Here is a 19,840-nt window from a genome sequence, read left to right on the forward strand (position 1 = left end):
AGATCCCTGAGGAATCGTCACACTGACTTCCACAATGGTTGAACTAGTTTACAGTCCCACCAACAGTGTAAAAGTGTTCCTATTTCTCCACGTCCTCTCCAGCACCTGTTGTTTCCTGACATTTTAATGATCACCATTCTAACTGGTGTGAGATGGTATCTCATTGTGGTTTTGATTTGCATTTCTCTGATGGCTAGTGATGATGAGCATTTTTTCATGTGTCTTTTGGCTGCATAAATGTCTTCTTTTGAGAAGTGTCTGTTCATATCCTTCGCCGACTTTCTGATGGGGTTGTATTTTTTTTTCTTGTAAATTTGTTTGAGTTCATTGTAGATTCTGGATATTAGCCCTTTGTCAGATGAGTAGGTTGCAAAAATTTTCTCCCATTCTGTAGGTTGCCTGTTCACTCTGATGGTAGCTTCTTTTGCTGTGCAAAAGCTCTTTAGTTTAATTAGATCCCATTTGTCAATTTTGGCTTTTGTTGCCATTACTTTTGGTGTTTTAGACATGAAGTCCTTGCCCATGCCTATGTCCTGAATGATAATGCCTAGGTCTTCTTATAGGGTTTTTATGGTTTTAGGTCTAACACTTAACTCTTTAATCCATCTTGAATCAATTTTTGTATAAGGTGTAAGGAAGGGATCCAGTTTCAGCTTTCTACATATGGCTAACCAGTTTTCCCAGCACCATTTACTGAATAGGCAATCCTTTCCCCATTGCTTGTTCTTGTCAGGTTTGTCAAAGATCAGATAGTTGTAGATATGTGGCACTATTTCTGAGGGCTCTGTTCTGTTCCATTGGTCTATATCTCTGTTTTGGTACCAGTACCATGCTGTTTTGGTTACTGTAGCCTTGTAGTATAGTTTGAAGTCAGGTAGCATGATGCCTCCAGCTTTATTCTTTTGGCTTAGGATTGACATGGCAATCGGGGCTCTTTTTTGGTTCCATATGAACTTTAAAGTAGTTTTTTCCAATTCTGTGAAGAAAGTCATTGGTAGCTTGACAGGGTTGGCATTGAATCTATAAATTACCTTGGGCAGTATGGCCATTTTCATGATATTGATTCTTCCTACCCATGAGCATGGACTGTTCTTCCATTTGTTTGTATCCTCTTTGATTTCATTGAGCAGTGGTTTGTAGTTCTCCTTGAAGAGGTCCTTCACATCCCTTGTAAGTTGGATTCCTAGGTATTTTATTCTCTTTGAAACAATTGTGAATGGGAGTTCACTCATGATTTCGCTCTCTGTTTGTCTGTTATTGGTGTATAAGAATGCTTGTGATTTTTGTACATTGATTTTGTATCCTGAGACTTTGCTGAAGTTGCTTATCAGCTTAAGGAGATTTTGGGATGAGATGATGGGGTTTTCTAGATATACAATCATGTCATCTGCAAACAGGGACAATTTGCCTTCCTCTTTTCCTAATTGAATACCCTTTATTTCCTTCTCCTGCGTGACTGCCCTGGCCAGAACTTCCAACACTATGTTGAATAGAAGTGGTGAGAGAGGGCATCCGTGTCTTGCACCTGTTTTCAAAGGGAATGCTTCCAGTTTTTGCCCATTCAGTATGATATTGGCTGTGGGTTTGTCATAGATAGCTCTTATGATTTTGAGATACGTCCCATCAATACCTAATTTATTGAGAGTTTTTAGCATGAAGCATTGTTGAATTTTGTCAAAGGCCTTTTCTACATCTATTGAGATAATCATGTGGTTTTTTTCGTTGGTTTTGTTTATATGCTGGATTACGTTTATTGATTTGCATATGTTGAACCAGGCTTGCATCCCAGGGATGAAGCCCACTTGATCATGGTGGATAAGCTTTTTGATGTGCTGCTGGATTCGGTTTGCCAGTATTTTATTGAGGATTTTTGCATTGATATTCATCAGGGATATTGGTCTAAAATTCTCTTTTTTTGTTGTGTCTTTGCCAGGCTTTCATATCAGGATGATGCTGGCCTCATAAGATGAGTTAGGGAGGATTCCCTCTTTTTCTATTGATTGGAATAATTTCAGAAGGAATGGTACCAGTTCCTCCTTGTTCCTCTGGTAGAATTTGGCCGTGAATCCATCTGGTCCTGGACTTTTTTTGGTTGGTAAACTATTAATTATTGCCTCAATTTCACAGCCTGTTATTGGTCTATTCAGAGATTCAACTTCTTCCTGGTTTAGTCTTGGGAAGGTGTATGTGTCGAGGAATTTATCCATTTCTTCTAGATTTTCTAGTTTATTTGTTTAGAGGTGTTTATAGTATTCTTTGATGGTAGTTTGTATTTCTGTGGGATCGGTGGCGATATCCACTTTATCGTTTTTTATTGCATCTATTTGATTCTTCTCTCTTTTCTTCTTTATTAGTCTTGCTAGGGTTCTATCAATTTTGTCGATCTTTTCAAAAAAACAGCTCCTGGATTCATTGATTTTTTGAAGGGTTTTTTGTGTCTCTATTTCCTTCAGTTCTGCACTGATCTTAGTTAACTTTCTTGCCTTCCGCTAGCTTTTGAATGTGTTTGTTCTTGCTTTTCTAGTTCTTTTAATTGTGATGTTAGGGTGTCAATTTTAAATCTTATCTGCTTTCTTTTCTGGGCAGTTAGTGCTATAAATTTCCCTCTACACACTCCTTTGAATGTGTCCCAGAGATTCTGGTATGTTGTGTCTTTGTTCTCATTGGTTTGAAAGAACATCTTTTTTTTCTGCCTTCATTTGGTTATGTACCCAGTAGTCATTCGGGAGCAGGTTGTTCAGTTTCCATGTAGTTGAGTGGTTTTGAGTGAGTTTCTTAATCCTGAGTTCTAGTTTGATTGCATTGTTATCTGAGAGACAGTTTGTTATAATTTCTGTTCTTTTACATCTGCTGAGGAGTGCTTTACTTCCAACTATGTGGTCAATTTTGGAATAGGTGTGGTGTGGTGCTGAAAAGAATGTATATTCTGTTGATTTGGGGTGGAGAGTTCTGTAGATGTCTATTAGGTCTGCTTGTCTATTAGAGCTGAGTTCAATTCCTGGATATGCTTGTTAACTTTCTGTCTCATTGATCTGTCTAATGTTGACAGTGGGCTGTTAAAGTCCCCCATTATTATTGTGTGGGAGTCTAAGTCTCTTTGTAGGTCTCTAAGGACTTGCTTTATGAATCTGGGTGCTCCTGTATTGGGTGCATATATATTTAGGATAGTTAGCTCTTCTTGTTGAATTGATCCCTTTACCATTATGTAATGGCCTTCTTTGTCTCTTTTGATCTTTGTTAGTTTAAAGTCTGTTTTATCAGAGACTAGGATTGCAACCCCTGCCTTTTTTTTTTGTTTTCCATTTGCTTGGTAGATCTTCCTCCATCCCTTTATTTTGAGCCTATGTGTGTCTCTGCACTCGAGATGGGTTTCCTGAATACAGCACACTGATGGGTCTTGACTCTTTATCTAATTTGCCAGTCTGTGTCTTTTAATTGGAGCATTTAGCCCATTTATATTTAAGGTTAATATTGTTATGTGTGAATCTGATCCTGTCATTATGATGTTAGCTGGTTATTTTGCTCGTTAGTTGATGCAGTTTCTTCCTAGCCTCGATGGTCTTTACAATTTGGCATGTTTTAGCAGTGAAAAGTTAAAAACCTTGAAAAAAGATTAGATGAATGGCTAACTAGAATAACCAATGCAGAGAAGTCCTTAAAGGACCTGATGGAGCTGAAAATCACAGCATGAGAACTACGTGACGAATGCACAAGTCTCAGTATCCAATTCGATCAACTGGAAGAAAGGGTATCAGTGATGGAAGATCAAATGAATGAAATGAAGTGAGAAGAGAAGTTTAGAGAAAAAAGAATAAAAAGTAACGAACAAAGCCTCCAAGAAATATGGGACCATGTGAAAAGACCAAATTGACATCTGATTGGTGTACCTGAAAATGATGGGGAGAATGGAACCAAGCTGGAAAACACTCTGCAGGGTATTATCCAGGAGAACTTCCCCAATTTAGCAAGGCAGGCCAACATTCAAATTCAGGAAATACAGAGAACCCCACAAAGATACTCCTCGAGAAGAGCAACTCCAAGACACATAATTGTCAGATTCACCAAAGTTGAAATGAAGGAAAAAATGTTAAGGGCAGCCAGAGAGAAAGGTCGGGTTACTCACAAAGGGAAGCCCATCAGACTAACAGCGGATCTCTCGGCAGAAACTCTACAAGCCAGAAGAGAGTGGGGGGCCAATAGTCAACATTCTTAAAGAAAAGAATTTTCAACCCAGAATTTCATATCCAGCCAAACTAAGCTTCATAAGTGAAGGAGAAATAAAATACTTTACAGACAAGCAAATGCTGAGAGATTTTGTCACCATCAGGCCTGCCCTAAAAGAGCTCCTGAAGGAAGCGCTAAACGTGGAAAAGAGATTCCTCTTTTTTCATTATCTACCTAATTTGTCTGAGCCAGTTGTGTAGCTTTTTTACTCTGCTTCCTGCCTGCAGAACTTTGAGAGCCAAAGGGTCATTTTGAATCTTGAGCTCTTGATTTCCTTCTTTTTTTTTTCTTTTAATTAATAGTAGCTATCTTTCAAAACTTAACTAGGCTTCTTTTCAGCAAATTTCATGTGCCAATAACTACACTCACAGTGGTTTTCTTAACTGTTTTTTTTTTTTTCCAGTCCCCTCCTTACGCACCATCCCACTTTCTTCTCCCATAGTTCTCTCTTTAGGCTGCTTCCAAGAGGATATCTGCAACAATAGGTATGAAAGTCATACCCTTTCTAATCTTTTCCCTGATTACATTAATCCACTGAAAAACTTTTAACAAAAAGTATGCAGGCTGCACTCTTATTTAGATGTTTACATGCATCATTTTAATCAAATGTTTAGGTTTATTGGATATGTTTCCATTCAAAACCTCTTTACAAGGCATCTTAACCAGGGTTAGAAGCATTCTGCTTTTCTAACATGTTTTCAACATTTCTATTTACACACCAGCCAATTCTGTCTGGAGTTTATCTCCATATTTTAGCACTTTGCCAAAGGTATCACATAATATTCTACAAATACACATACAACTGACATATTTGTCTCCAGCTTTTTTTACAGCCTCACATTTGTAAGGCATGTGATTTGCTTTCTAGATTACTGCAGGTGAAAATTTTACCAAACATTTTTTCATCTTTTCAACCTTCGATATCAGTTTTCTTACCACTTCCTGTCTGATTGCTAAACCAATGCCTCCTAGTTTGGATTTTAGTTACGTAGGTCTTCCTTCTGTTATAAATTTCATGATTATTATTTATAATTATATTATATTATTACGGTGTTATTATGATAACACGAGGCTGTTTCAGATTCCTGTGCACAAAACGTATTCGGTAATACTATTTAACCCCACTTCCTATATGATAAAGAAAATGAAACCCAAAGAGTTTATGCCACTTCACAAATTCACATTCTTTACAAGTTTAGTGTTGAAATCAGGATTATAATCTAATTTCTCTGTTTGCTAACTAGTGTTCTTTGATCTTTGTTATGTAACTGCCTAAGAAATGGTTGTTCTATTTCATGGCTATGTCGGGCAGTTGTGAAGTTGTATTTTGCATCCCATGCAAGGTGTTATTTTGAAAAATGGAATGTCGAATTCTTAAAAATGCCAAATATATTATAAATTAGATGTCGTTAATGTGTACACTAGACCTTTCTATGGAAACTTTTCTTAGTTGCCTGAGCCATTTATTGTTTCCACCTTCCAGGTCTCCATAGCACTTTATACAGAGCTTGTTACCCTTCACAATAAATCGCACTGATTTAACTATCCACATTTTACTTTGAGCTGTAAGCACCCTGAGGGAATATTCTCTTCTTTCTGTCAACCCTTAATACAGTGCTTTGGACATAGTAAGCATATAACAAATACAGAAATAATGAGGGATAATCATGCCAAGAATTTGTACAAAGTATCAGGTGGGAGACAAAATGTTAGGATTTGGGAATTTGGTTACCATATTTTGATCCTTTTCCTCCCCATTATCTAGTATTTCCAAAATATCTTATGCTTGTTAAATTAATCCCTAGCTAGGAGCTGGTTGGTCATTTTGAAATAAATAATGATAAATAATTTATTGTTTTAAAGTTGTTCATACCCTTTATAAAGAATTCAAGAAATAAAAAATCTTTCTAGTGTGTGTGTTCTCCTAAAATATAGAAAAATCAGTAGTTACATAAAGAAATTGTTTTTAAAAGATTTATGATACGTGCTACTTTTAATAACAAATAACTTGAATATAGAGAGAGAAGAAATGGAAATGAAATAAAAGAATTTGTTTAATACTAGATACAATAAAACATTGAAACATTGAGGTTAAAACATTTTTAATAACTACATGTTTTAATTCTGAGCAGTATTACTGGGCTGCATGCTAAGAAACAAGAAGAAATAGACATTTTTGCACTTCTTCCTAATCAACTCCCAAGTTGTGCTATTCAGCAAAAATAAATAGTTGTTTGTCAAATCTGAGTCACACAATGATCATACCCAATCTCAAGCTTGATGAATAATTTTAATATACAAGAATTGAGAGGCCTAAGCAAAGCAAACAGAGGTCCCGGAGACCCTGCATAGCATCTTGGGTTCTTCCTTCTTTTATGGGACAAAAAGTCCTTGCACCAGAGTAGTATATGAGGCCTCTAACGAAAATTTGCTAGAGTCTTACAGAGTGAGTAATGTCATGAAACATTTTTATTTGAAACTTCAGATAGTTATATATCTTTTATGATATTCTTTGAGAATTATGCTTCATAAATCAATTTATACTAATCTTATCCATCATAAGCAACCTAACCTAGGAATATTTAGTTAGCAGTATTTCATAGATAATAGTCTATACTCCTAGAAATTATCATTAGACCATTTACCAAGATGTTCATTTATCAATGTGTTTACAAGAAGATTAGGCTGAGTCAACAGCCTTTTTCCTGTCTCAATAACATTCTTTCACTAATTACTAGATATGGATTATGGGTCAGCTGTTTTATCTTCTTTCTCCCCAGTAACATATTTCATTTCTATTATAGCAGTACAAATTATTTACATACTGTCCTATAACTTCCTGTAACTATAATTGGTTAATCATATTTTGATGGATTCCACTTATCAGTTTCTCTAATGCAAGGTTGTTTAATATTGATTCACTTCTTTGTTATCTAGATTTTGTCAAGTAGTTATTTCAAGAAGGTCCCACAGAAACTTTGTACCTTGAGATTGCCTATGCTTAACAGTGTTGGCCTATTTCCTTGAATAATAGCTTGACTGAGAAAATATTTATTTGATGTTTTTCTCTGAACCTGGTAGACATTGCTCAATTGTATTTTTTTATCTTGACTTGACAATGTTTTAAGGAGGAAGAGAAAATAGGTTTTATTGACTGAAGGGCAAACTGTAACCAGTTGGTAGCAACTGACTTGAGTGATACATTCCAAAGTAGCATCTGGACTCTGCAGGAAAGAAGACCTTGATCAATTAGCCAAAGCTGACAAAAACCCAGGAGGGCAGAAGCATGGTAGAAGTACCTTGTGTTTGCCAGTGTAGCTGGGAAGTATCACCTTTTCCAAGACTGATGGCATTCCAATAGATATTTTTTGATAATGAAATCTATTTGGATACAAAGAAATTTGTTTCTAATGATGGAATTTTGAAAATGCAAAGACATTTTGCAATAGCTACAAATATGTATAAAGCTGAAATAGGAGAATTCATAGAAGGAACTGACAAATTTACAAAAAATGGAAAAATAGTAAAAATCTAGAGTTACATGACACAATTAACAAGTATGATCCAGAGGCTTTCTATAGTATGTTATACCTTCCAAAGAAAAATATGCATTATTTTCAAACACATGAAACATTATAAATACATATCATACAAGCCACAAGAAATCATCACTGATTTTAAAAAAAGAAATGTATTTTCTAACCTTATGAAATAAAATTAGAAATCAACAATAGTTTGATGGTGAATGTCCCTCAAAACATACTGGGAGATTAAGTTGCACACTCTTAAAATAATAAATTGTTTAAAAATGTAATCATGAAAAAAAAACTGTTTAAAAGAGAAGACCTTTGTATGCCAGTGGGAAGGAGCTAAAGCTGTGCTCAGAGGGGATTTCATAGCCCTATAAATGATAGATGGATAAGTAGATAGACAGAAGATAGATAGGTAGATAGAATAATTGAAAAGTGATTATTTAAATATTCAACTGAAAAAGAAAAGTACAGACTTAAACCAAAAATTAAAAGAATAAAAAAGATAGACTCATTATAATTTTAACAAAGATTTTTTTCCAAAATAGTTTATACTTTGCAAATCAGACAATTTTCTAAGAAAAAAGAAAGAAGATACAAATAAGCCTTCAGGAAGTAGAGGAGGAATATTGCTACAAATGTGATATTCTTTTTTTTAAAAAAAATAAAAATATAAACAAATTTCTACAAATAATCCTAAGTGTTTGAAGGAATAAATATTTTTTAAAAGTATGAATTAAAACACGTAGATAAAAAACAGAATTAAAAATTCTAAAAACAAATAAGTAAAAACATTATCCACTAATACAAAAGAAGCTCTAGCCCAGCAATCTTCCCTACTTAAGGGAGACTTCTAGGTTGAGCAGGATGGGTTGGAGATTATTAGATTTTTAAAGGGCTAATGTATTTGCTTCTTTTTAATTCTGAGATTATATTCAGATACTACTTGTGAAATTTAACATATATAAAAATGTAATTTAAAAACAAGTAAGCAAAATTAAGCCAAGTTCTAGCTTCTGCATGTTCTTCCTCAGCCCCTTTTACATAAGTCTAGGTTTTGGTCTCTTTTATTTAGAGTTGCAAGTGAGGTTTCCTAAATCAAGATGCACTGAAGGTTGTTCTCTACATAGCCTTCTCAGCCCAAATGTTGCCCTTTTATGACTCCCTTTTCCTTCCTCCTGATGTTGTTGCTGTTCATTTTAAACATAATTTTTTTCTGCATCAAAACACATACACGGGGATTGGGTGCTGTGGCTCACGCCTGTAATCCCAGCACTTTGGGAGGCCGAGGCAGGCGGATCACTTGAGGTCAGGAGTTTGAGACCAGCCTAGCTAACATGGCGAAACCCTGTCTCTACCAAAAATACAAAAAATCAGGCAGGAGTGGTGGCACATGCCTGTAATCCCAGCTACTCGGGAGGCTGAGATAGGAGAATTGCTTGAACATGGGACCTGGAGGTTGCAGTGAGCCAAGATGGCGCCCCTGCACTCCAGCCTGGGTGACAGAGTGAAACTCCTTCTCAAAAAATAAAATAATAATCATAATAAGAAAAGCACACACTGGGGGAAGTTCCGCACAGTACAGAGGTGCACAAATAATGTCCTTTGGTTTCTGGCATGCTCCTTAGGCACGATCCTGAATGTGGGATGGCATCTTGTCAGGGTGGGATGGAAATATTGACTAAACTTCTTCAGGCCCCTGAATGATCCTGCTCAGTGTGGATATTATGAAATCACTTAGGTTATTATCATACCACTTCCCTGAGCAGATTCAATTCTCTTACCACTTGGGATCCCTGGGAATCAGGTTCTGAGCCATTTTAGATTGTATAATGTTTATTTAAAAGAGCACTTGGGGTGCACTCCTGTGAAGGGAGAGAAAGGACTGTGGGATTGGATGTAGAAGTTGAGTCACGATGCGGGTCCAGTGACAGCTGTAGCCAATGCCCCTTTCTCTCGAACACACCAGTGAGGACCCCTAATGGCCCTTTAGAATTTTCCATACTGAGTTGGGATGTCTAGGCCTTTATATGTCCATAGCCTTCAGTCATAAGATACGGACTGGATCAAGGATAGCCACGACCTCTTATCAAGTGATTCTTGACAAACAAAGCAATCCTGAAGGGAAAACAACAGAAGACTCTCTACTAAGTCTTCCCAGCAGCCCAGACTAGTCTTTCCTTGAAAGGAACATGCCATACACGTGCACTACAGAAATCATACTTCTAAAGGACTATTGCAGATATTTCCACCCAATTTTCTGGCTGCAGTATTCGAAGTCTTACTATTTATTTATTTATTTATTTAATTTCAATAGCTCTAGGGGTACAAGTGTTTTTTTTTTGGTACATAGATGAATTATATAGTAGTGACTTCAGAGATTTTAGTACATTGTGCTTAATGTGTCTTTTTTAAAAAATCTCTGCCACCCTCTCACCCTCCCACTTCTGAGTCTCTAAAGTCCATGATATCGCTCTGCATGCCCTTGCATAGGAATACACAAAGCCTTGCTCATATATCCAAAGCGTCTTTGTGGCCTTCACTATAGAATGTCCATTTGTGAGCTGTAGATTGTTCCTGGTGAGTCAAATAAGAGTCAGCTTGGTGTCATTGAAATAAAAAAGAAAGGGATCGAAATTTGGATTCTTCCAGTAGTTACTGGTGTGACTTTGAGCATGACAATCATGAGAGTTAATGTTCATTGAGCATTTATTATGTGCTGGTGACTGTTTTACTGCTTTACATGCATTGAACTATCCAATCCTTTGTCTCCTCAATTGTAGTCAATAACACCTAATAAGCAGCTTTGCAATAGATTATATGAGCTAACATATTAGCTAAATCTCTTTGCATGTAGTAGGCTTGACACAGATGTCAGTTTATCCCTCCCTCTTTCCCATCATGCATAAATAATTTTAGATTCCCAAATACATGGATTGCTCCACCAGCCCTGATACACAATAACAATAACACTTATAATAATAGTTATTATAGCTCCCATTTATTCAGGACTTACCATTTGTCCGTCAGTGTACTAAGCCTTTAACGTATATAGACCTATTGAGTCCTCATGATACCCTTGTGTGTCAGGAATATGATCCTGTTGAGTCTGCACCACCCTGAAAAGAAATCCCAGGGGGGAATATTTTTCTTCGCAAACCATCACCAGCATTTATCACTCCCTTACTTTGAACACGCACGCACACACACACACACACACACACTTTTCTTCATCTTAATTTTCTTTTACAACTGACTCCTTTTTGTTTCTCTGTGCTTCCACTCTACATATATTTCATTTTTTGTTTTATACTTTGAATTATTTCCTGCTCAAAAATTACAGATTACAGTCTTGGAGAGAAAGCAAAAAAAAAAAAAAAAAAAAATCTTCCCCTTTGCAAAGCTCAGCACGAGTGGGAATCCTGCCATTGAACAGCCTGTCCATGTTCAATTTTAGCATCATATAATTTCCTGCATAATTGTTTAAATGTCCTCATTCTCATCCCTGTCGCTCCCCCCACACTTTGCTATTTTTTAAAGAAAGCATCCAAACTCCAAACTGGTTCAACAGGGAATTTCACAGAGGAAAAATGCCAGACCGCATCATATGCCTTGAGTTATCGCAACAACTAAGGAAAAGAAGTCGTGCCTCTGAGATGGAAGTCCTCCAGTCTGCCACTGCCTTCAGTGACCTCTCTTCTCTGCCAGCCTCTTCAAGGCCAGGCATGTGAAAATTCTTCATGTGTTTGTGTCATTTGATTCCCAAATATCACATAACCAAAAATATTAAAATAAAACTGCTCATAACATTTTCCTGAATGCCATCTGGGCCCCACTGGAAGCTGACACTATCTGTCAAACCCAAGATAACCACATTTTCCCCCTCCTTTGTATGTGTTAATGTTTGTCATAATGGATTTCACTTTAATGTCTCAAGTACATTTATGACATTCTTTCAGCCAAGTGGCACTAATGACTTTCATTATTATTTATGCTCTTCCTTAATTATAAGACTCTCACCTCTCTCATTACACACACTCCTTCATAACCCCCTCACTTGCATACATGCTCTCTGGTATGAGGCTAATGTGCCTTGGCTTCCAGTTTCAGAAAACACAATGATTAATTACTCCTGTTAAATCACCCTACCCTAGGGTAATCAGATTGGCAAAATGATAAGAAGGGCCAGATTGCTGCTCCAGAAGGATTTCCCGGGACACCTGTCAGAAAGAAATAAAAGGAGAAGCCCCCAACTCCCAAATAAATAAATGCATGGCATGCATGCTTGTCTTAGCCCTGGGATGAATCACAAGGAGATGCAATTTTAAATTAAAATAATAGAGCATTTGGTACAAATGCTCTGCACTGTGGATGATGATAGTCAGATTCAGTGAAGTGAGTAGGCACCAAGCATTCTGCCATGTAGTACCATGCTTCTTCCATCAATTAAAATACTGTTTAGAAAGAGCTTACCTGCTTTTTTCTTGCATTTCAAAAATTGCACCAATTTTTTTAGCTTCTCCATCAAGAGATGGAATTTCTTGTGTAACCCATAAATCTGGGCTGGGTTTATGATTGGATTTATCGAAAACAAACTCACAGAAGGGACACTGTATTTGTTCCAAGCCTGGACTTCAAGAGGTCTTACAGATCCCACTCTGCTTTCTTACAGTTTCCACTCTGATCTGCTTTCTTGGTGCCTCCACCATTTTCATGGGAACAAGCCCCAGATCTCCACACGAAGTGAGGCCCCCTGTGTCTCAGACAGCCCTGATTCACTTACTAGCTGAATGAAGAGGCATGAGAAAGGCCAGCCAAGATTAGCCAAATCCATAACACACCATAAAGTCCAATTGAAATTGCCAATCTGCAGAACCATGAGCTCAGGAAATGTTTGTTGTTTCAAATCTTTTGGGCTGGTTCATTATACAATACAAGGTAAATGATATACCTGTCAAAGGAAAGACATTTGGGCATGGAGGCTATGGTGAAGATAGAAGAGACCAATTATTACGAAAAACTTACTTTGCTTCAGGTACAAAAATAAATAAACTCAGCAAATATGAGACAGAGCTAGTATTCTCATCTGTATCCTTTTGAAAATGAGAAAACTGAGGCCCAGAGATGGCACAAAATCAGACTGAAGAAATAATTTGCGCAAGATCTTGGGGAGAAAGCAAAGTTCAAAGCTATTGCACTATTTGGTTGTGAAGACAATGTGTGTCCAAGTACCACACTTGCTGCCTTGGCGCACAGACTGAGACCACCTCACCATCCAAAGCAGCATTTCTGGTATCCCCTATTCCTTTCCCACTGCTCCAGCCAGGGCTGGCAAAAAGAGATAGCTGCGAGTGGCAAGGCAGTGAGGACAGCACAGTCTCCTTGATTTGCTTCTGATCAGGAAGTAGAACTGCCCCTTTCGCATGCCTTTCACAGGAACTGTTTAAGCCATAGCCAAAGTCACATCCAAGTAGATCATGAATATTGTCCAACCTGCATTTCAGTTTATAAAATTCATTTATTAAGTGGGAGTTGAACAATGAGAACATATGGACAAAGGGAGGGGAATATCACACACCAGAGCCTGTTGGGGGGTGGGGTGCAATGGGAGAGAGAGCATTAGGACAAATACCTAATGCATGCAGGGCTTAAAACCTTGATGATAGGTTGATAGGTGCAGCAAACCACCATGGCACAGGTATACCTATGTAATAAACCTGCACCTTCTGCATATGTATCCCAGAAGTTAAAGTAAAATTAAAAAACAAACAAAAATATAAGTAAAAGGGTCTGCATATCTGCTTAAAAGGCTATTTTTTTGTTGTTGTTTTGAAAGCTGTTAGAATCTTTTTCATTATTATGCTGGCCTTTTGCTTTTCTTTTGTAGAAAATTTTTCATCTAAAATCACAGCATCTTAAGAATTGAGTGCAGCCTTGCTTCTTTTTTTCCCCTTTGCTGAGGCACTAAAGAGGATGAATTGCTTCCTTTTATACTACTGTATATCCAAATTTTATTTAAAATCAACACAAGTTGAAAAATAATAGTGATTATTTCCAAAGTTTCCAGGTAATCTGTTTGCTAATTTGAATTTAATTTCCTCTTTATCCCATTTGGTTTTTACTTATTCTGACCTTATTCAAATTTCATGTATACATCATTCTGGGGGAACTTTATTTTTTATACCATTTAGCAATTCATTCAAAATATTTACTCTCCTAGCCTTTGATTCAAATCTTAACCCTGCTACTAATGAGGTGTCTAGGTATGGACCTCGGACCTGCTCCTTCTCTGTAAAAAGATTGGGATAAACTGTTGATCTCTAAGGTCTCTTCAATTTCTGTAAAACTAATTATTTTATAAAGAAAAGCATCCCTGCTTTACCTTCTATGGATGAATTTGAATTTTCCGATGTAAACATCATGAAGTTAGAATACATATATTGAGCTTTCCCAAGAGACCTTTGGCAGTCCTAATTTTGGAAGCCAAAATCCTACTCTAGCAGATTCCCACTGTCAGATGCTTACATATAGAGGGACTACTGAAGGAAGTTATTAGTATAACTTCCATAGCCCTTCCCATTGGACTTTGTGATTATGTGATAATGTACAAGCAATGAGTTTTAAGCAGAAATATGTAAAATGAGACAAGTGGGAAGATAACTGCTTATCCAAACTACAGATGTTAATAAACTCAATATGTAATTTTTCCCCAGCTGAGATCATCCTGTCTTTGTAATAAGTTAAATGTCATTCATATATTCTTCTGCACTAGTTCTAAATTCCAAAGTTTTATAAGTCACGATGTCCCTAGAACAATCATCCCAGTGACAAAAGCTGAGCCCAGTTCCTGGTGGACTGCCTCAGAATCACCAGAAAAATCTTATGCAATTTCTGATCTCTCCTTCTGACCTAGGAAATTTCAGTTCATTAATTCTGTAGTCAGGTGAGGGAACTCACATTGTTAGTATTGTGTTGTTAACAAGCTTTTGAGGTTTTGAGAGTAATTGCTCGGCAAGTTGTTTCATGTGGGATAAAATGAGCTTCATTCTAAGTGGCCAAACTATTATTCTTAACTATGTGCCCAATCCATGATATTTATTTCTAAAGGGACATAGGATATTAACTATGGTAGAGTAGAAGGTGACATGAATCTTGGGTAGCAATGACAACTCTTTTCTCTGTGACCTCAAGTAATCAGTTAACTTTTCTGGGTATCAGTTTCCTTGCCTGTAAAAACAGGTTTTACATAAGACAGTGATTTTCACTATCTTTGAAAACGTGACAGGATGCCCTTGGGGTTCTTTTGGGGTCACTACAATTACGAATCTGGGCAGTGGTTAAACAGATCAGGTCACACAAGGCTCCTCAAGTAGAGCACTCCTCTTTGATTTGTTTACAATGTTAAATAGGATTATGTCTGGAGAAAGATCTCTGATGATAGAATTCTGCACAAGATGTCTCCCAGGACCATTCTGGCTCTGCTGTTCTTTGGTTCTGTACAAATAGCTATTAAAAGGAGAATTACACCAGAACAGGATCACTTGAAAAGTAAGGTTGATAACAGTCAGACCTGCAGTTAAGGAGCAATTAGTATCATCACTGTGTGAAAGACTTACAGCAAAGCATGGTATCTCATCGATTTCTGTAGCTATTAAAATTAACTCCCAAAGCTAAGGAAACAGCCCTGGAAATCACAATTAGAATTGCATAATTGTTACCCTTGTCATGCTGTGCCTCTGTTGTTATACAAGGCAGAGCACAAGCCATGGTTGCTAAACAATCACATCTCATAGCACACAACTCCTTCAGTATTCAGAGATAGGCAGCACAGAATATGTGGCATAGTTCTACTCGCTCTTTAAGACCTTGCTCAAATATCACCTCATCAGTAAAACCACTTCCGATACTGCACATCTCCACTCAGGAAATTGCAAATCTGAGCATTCTCAACATCTAATAATAATCATAAATAAAAATGACAATAATGAATATAATTTCTTCACAGGTCTAGGTTTTCTTTCCTATCTTGGGAAATCACTTAAGTTTTACCCAAATAATAACTTGGAACACGATCATTTTCACTTTGTCTATCTCTGCCATCAGACTAAGTGCTGTTCCAACCTTAGCAATCTTTTTGGTTGATGAATACATAAATACATTTTTTTATCCCTTCCATGTTTTCCCCATTCTTTCAATTCCCATAAACTCTCTTGGCTCCATTTCAAGTCTGCTACCCCTGATTCAGTTAATCAGCTAGGCTGTGATCTAATTAAAACAAAAGACACTGAAGTAGGCATGACTATTTGACCAACTCATTGGATATTTTCCTCCTCAAAGAGAAGCTTCCCTAATCTTTAACTAACACGAGTATAGATGAAATGTTTTGAAGCTGGACTTTCTTTCTAGATCCACTGTAGGATTCCTTTTCCTCTAAAATCCAAGGCACGAAGCTCGAGTTTCACATTTGTTTTTATTCTAAATTTCCCAGCTACTTCAGTGCTCAATGAGTTTAGGCCACAAAGGCTGTCAACTCTGTGATGACATGGACTTTACACTCTTGCTCCGTAGAGCACCTTGCAAAGTAACCTTAATCATCATTGCTAGAAAATATGGGTTGTTTCTGGAAGATTTTGAACTGTGAATGGGGAGAGGAAATTGGAAATGTATAGAGATGCCTTTTTATTGAAGTGGTGACCATTATCAAGAGGTTTTGTATTTACAACTTAAAAATGATTTACGCTTGTAAGCAGTGTTTCAGTGCCTCTTCCTTATAATGTCTAAGACTCAGTTTTCTTTTCTGTAAATTATGATAATAATAGCATTTATCTCCTAGTATTTTTGTTACTATTTAAGTAAGTTAATGGATACAACACTCACCATTGTACCAGATATTGTTGTGAGGATGACAAAAGTAAATGTTCTAAGTACACAAAATTACCCTTTATCTGTTAATGCACTAAACTATAAAAATAGATTTTAAATGTTAAGGCATCTTTTTATTTCTGGGCTAAATCCTGATATTCAAAATAGATTCATAATTTGTCTTGGATTTGACATGTAATGATGAAGGACCCTAAAGGAAATACAAAAATGTATAGTTAAAAGGATAACGTAGATCATTTACAAAAATAGTTGCAATTATTTGACACCTTGTATCAAAGATGCCTTTTAATATGACTTTTCTCTTCTTCCCATCAAGAGGTAGAGTTCTTGAATACAGTTTAGGGGTATTGGACATTAGAATGTAGCAGACATGAGTAAGTGTGGGTTTCAAGCTTAGTCTTTAAAGAGGCTTTCCATGCTTACGTTTGCTCTCTCAGAAGCCTGCCTAGCCATTTTGAGACCCACCGTGGTTTGGCTGCTAAAGATAAGAGACACATTGTCCTACTGCTTCCACATCACCCCAGCTAATAGCTGGCCTATTCCCAGAAGCAGAATTATTCTGTGGAAGTGCAGCTGATAACAGATTCAAGAAGGAGTCCAGCTGAGAACAGAAGAACCGTTTAGCTGACTTAGGCTAAATTGTCAACCCAAAGAACTGTGAGGTGAATGATGATTTTTGTTTTATGTTTTAAGCTACTCAGTTAGGGGTGACTTGTTATGCAGCAGTAGCTAACTAATACAAAAGGCATGGGTTTTGAAATCTGCCAGTGAAGATTTCACAGAAACCCTGTGAAGTAGGGGTTTCTGCTCTGCATGAATGTAACTGATAGAATATTGTTGGACACTTTCATATGTATATTGAACTGGATTTTTCTGTTGTGAGATAATCACATATTATCTCTGACTCAGAAAGGACTGATAATTAAATATGGGAGTCAGATAGATTTGGCTTGATTACATAGCTCAAATTGTGTTCCTATTTAAAAACTAAACCTCCAGATTACTATAAAAGATGGGGAGATCCTCACAATTATCACGCATATGCACGCACATGCACACACACACAATCGCACATATGCAAAAACACTTTCATTTCTTATTCTTTCATAAAATCCTTGAGCCCTTCCTAGATACATCTATAGAGTTGCAAAGTGAGGGTTTTTAATTATAATATGTAGTAGTAACAAAATAAAAGCTGGAGGGTAAGGAAAATATGATTTAAGCCTTGCTGTCATTCTGTGAATCACAATTCTATCATATCACAAACTTTCTTATTGTCTTCAGCTTATTATATGTCACCATGTTTAATAAGATAATGCCCACAAGAAACAGTTTCTTCCCCAGAGAAAGGTTGTCTTTTTAGATGTTTTATACAAGAAGTGCTACATGTTTTTCAACCCCCATGGTCCTCTCTCTCCCTTCCTCCCTTCTTCTCATCCTGCCTCTTTTCCTTAATTTTTCTTTTCTCTTTTTAATGCAAATTGTCCATTGTGATTATAAAGGAACAGCTTTGTTGGTTGCCTGTGTTCTTTGTTTTGAATAAGGTTGCACTTTTGATGAAGCCCAATTTTTTAAAATTAGTCCTTAATCAGAAAGGAAGAACAAGAAAGTCATGGGCAATACCTTCCAGTCAGCAATTCTACATCTAATCTAAGAAACACTGAGTAGAAGGCAGGTCATGAAGAAAAAACAAAAAGACCAAAAGATTTAGAGGGAGAGATAAAAATCAAGTCCACCTTCTGGCCCAATCTAGGAAATAATAAACATTCCAAAGGGTATAAGATTTATATGAAAGATAATCTTAGAAATATAAATGAGAAGAATATCATAACACAGAAAGCTTAATAACTATAAAACACACTTTATTTTTACTAGTGAAGAAAACTATTTGCAAAGTTTCTCTGCTTTTTCTGCTTTTAAAATTACTGTAAAAATAAAGTACTGCAAATATTTTGTAATTCAATGTGTACTGATAAAATTAAACAAGATTTAAAAACTTGTCTCCCTTCTCTCCCAATCTATTTTTACTCCCTAATAGTAAACAATTATTTCAGGTGATCAATGCCATAACTGAATGTGGAATTTCTTTTCATTGTCCTTCTCATTGATCTGTTGGATCTCTGAGTTGGATCCTTCATATTATCTACTCTCTTTCCTTCATCTTCATTTTTCTTTGTTTTGTTTCACTGTAGCTTACTTTTTTTTCCAAGAAAGCTAATTAAAATTAAACTTATGAGCCCCTATCTGAATAAGTTTTTATTTTGTTCTTACACATTTTTTTTTTTAGTTTGGCTGCATATAGAAATCTTAGCTAACAATATTTTTCCCCAAAGGAGTTCAAAGATATTGCTGCATTTTTGTCTAGCTCAAGCAGTCTTACTATTGGTGAATCTAATATAAGATCACTTAATTTGAATTTCTGAAATTTCATGAGGATATATTTAGGCATGAATCACTTTCATTTTTGTTCACTGCTTTGTGTGTCTTCTGTAATCTAAGGCCTCCTGTCTTTCTTAGCCTTTGGGAAATTTTCTTATATGATTATTTGATTATTTTCTCTCTTCTGTTTTCTGGGATTTTTTTTGGAGGTCCTATATTGAATCTTAATTTCCATTAATTTTCCTCACATATTTTTCACTCCTTGTTCTCTATGTTCAATAACTTTCTTAATTTTTTCTGCTACTGGTTATCTTTTGTTATTTAAGTTTGTTATTTAAGTGATTATATTTTTAATTTTCTTTTTTTATATATTTTTTATTAAAGTTCTATGGTACATGTGCACAACGTGCAGGTTTGTTACCTATGTATACATGTGCCATGTTGGTGTGCTGCACCCATTAACTTGTCATTTAACATTAGGTATATCTCCTAATGCTGTCCCTCCCTGCTCCTCCCACCCCACAACAGGCCCCAGTGTGTGATGTTCCCCTTCCTGTGTCCAACTGTTCTCATTGTTCAATTCCCACCTATGAGTGAGAACATGCAGTGTTTGGTTTTTTGTCCTTGAGATAGTTTGCTGAGAATGATGGTTTCCAGCTTCATCCATGTCCCTACAAAGGACATGAACTCATCATTTTTCATGGCTGCATAGTATTCCATGGTGTATATGTACCACATTTTCTTAATCCAGTCTATCGTTGTTGGACATTTGGGTTGGTTCCAAGTCTTTGCTGTTGTGAATAGTGCTACAATAAACATATGTG

The sequence above is a fragment of the Hylobates moloch genome, unplaced genomic scaffold, assembly GCF_009828535.3.
Source record: "Hylobates moloch isolate HMO894 unplaced genomic scaffold, HMol_V3 SCAFFOLD_8, whole genome shotgun sequence".
Taxonomy (NCBI): Eukaryota; Metazoa; Chordata; class Mammalia; order Primates; family Hylobatidae; genus Hylobates; species Hylobates moloch.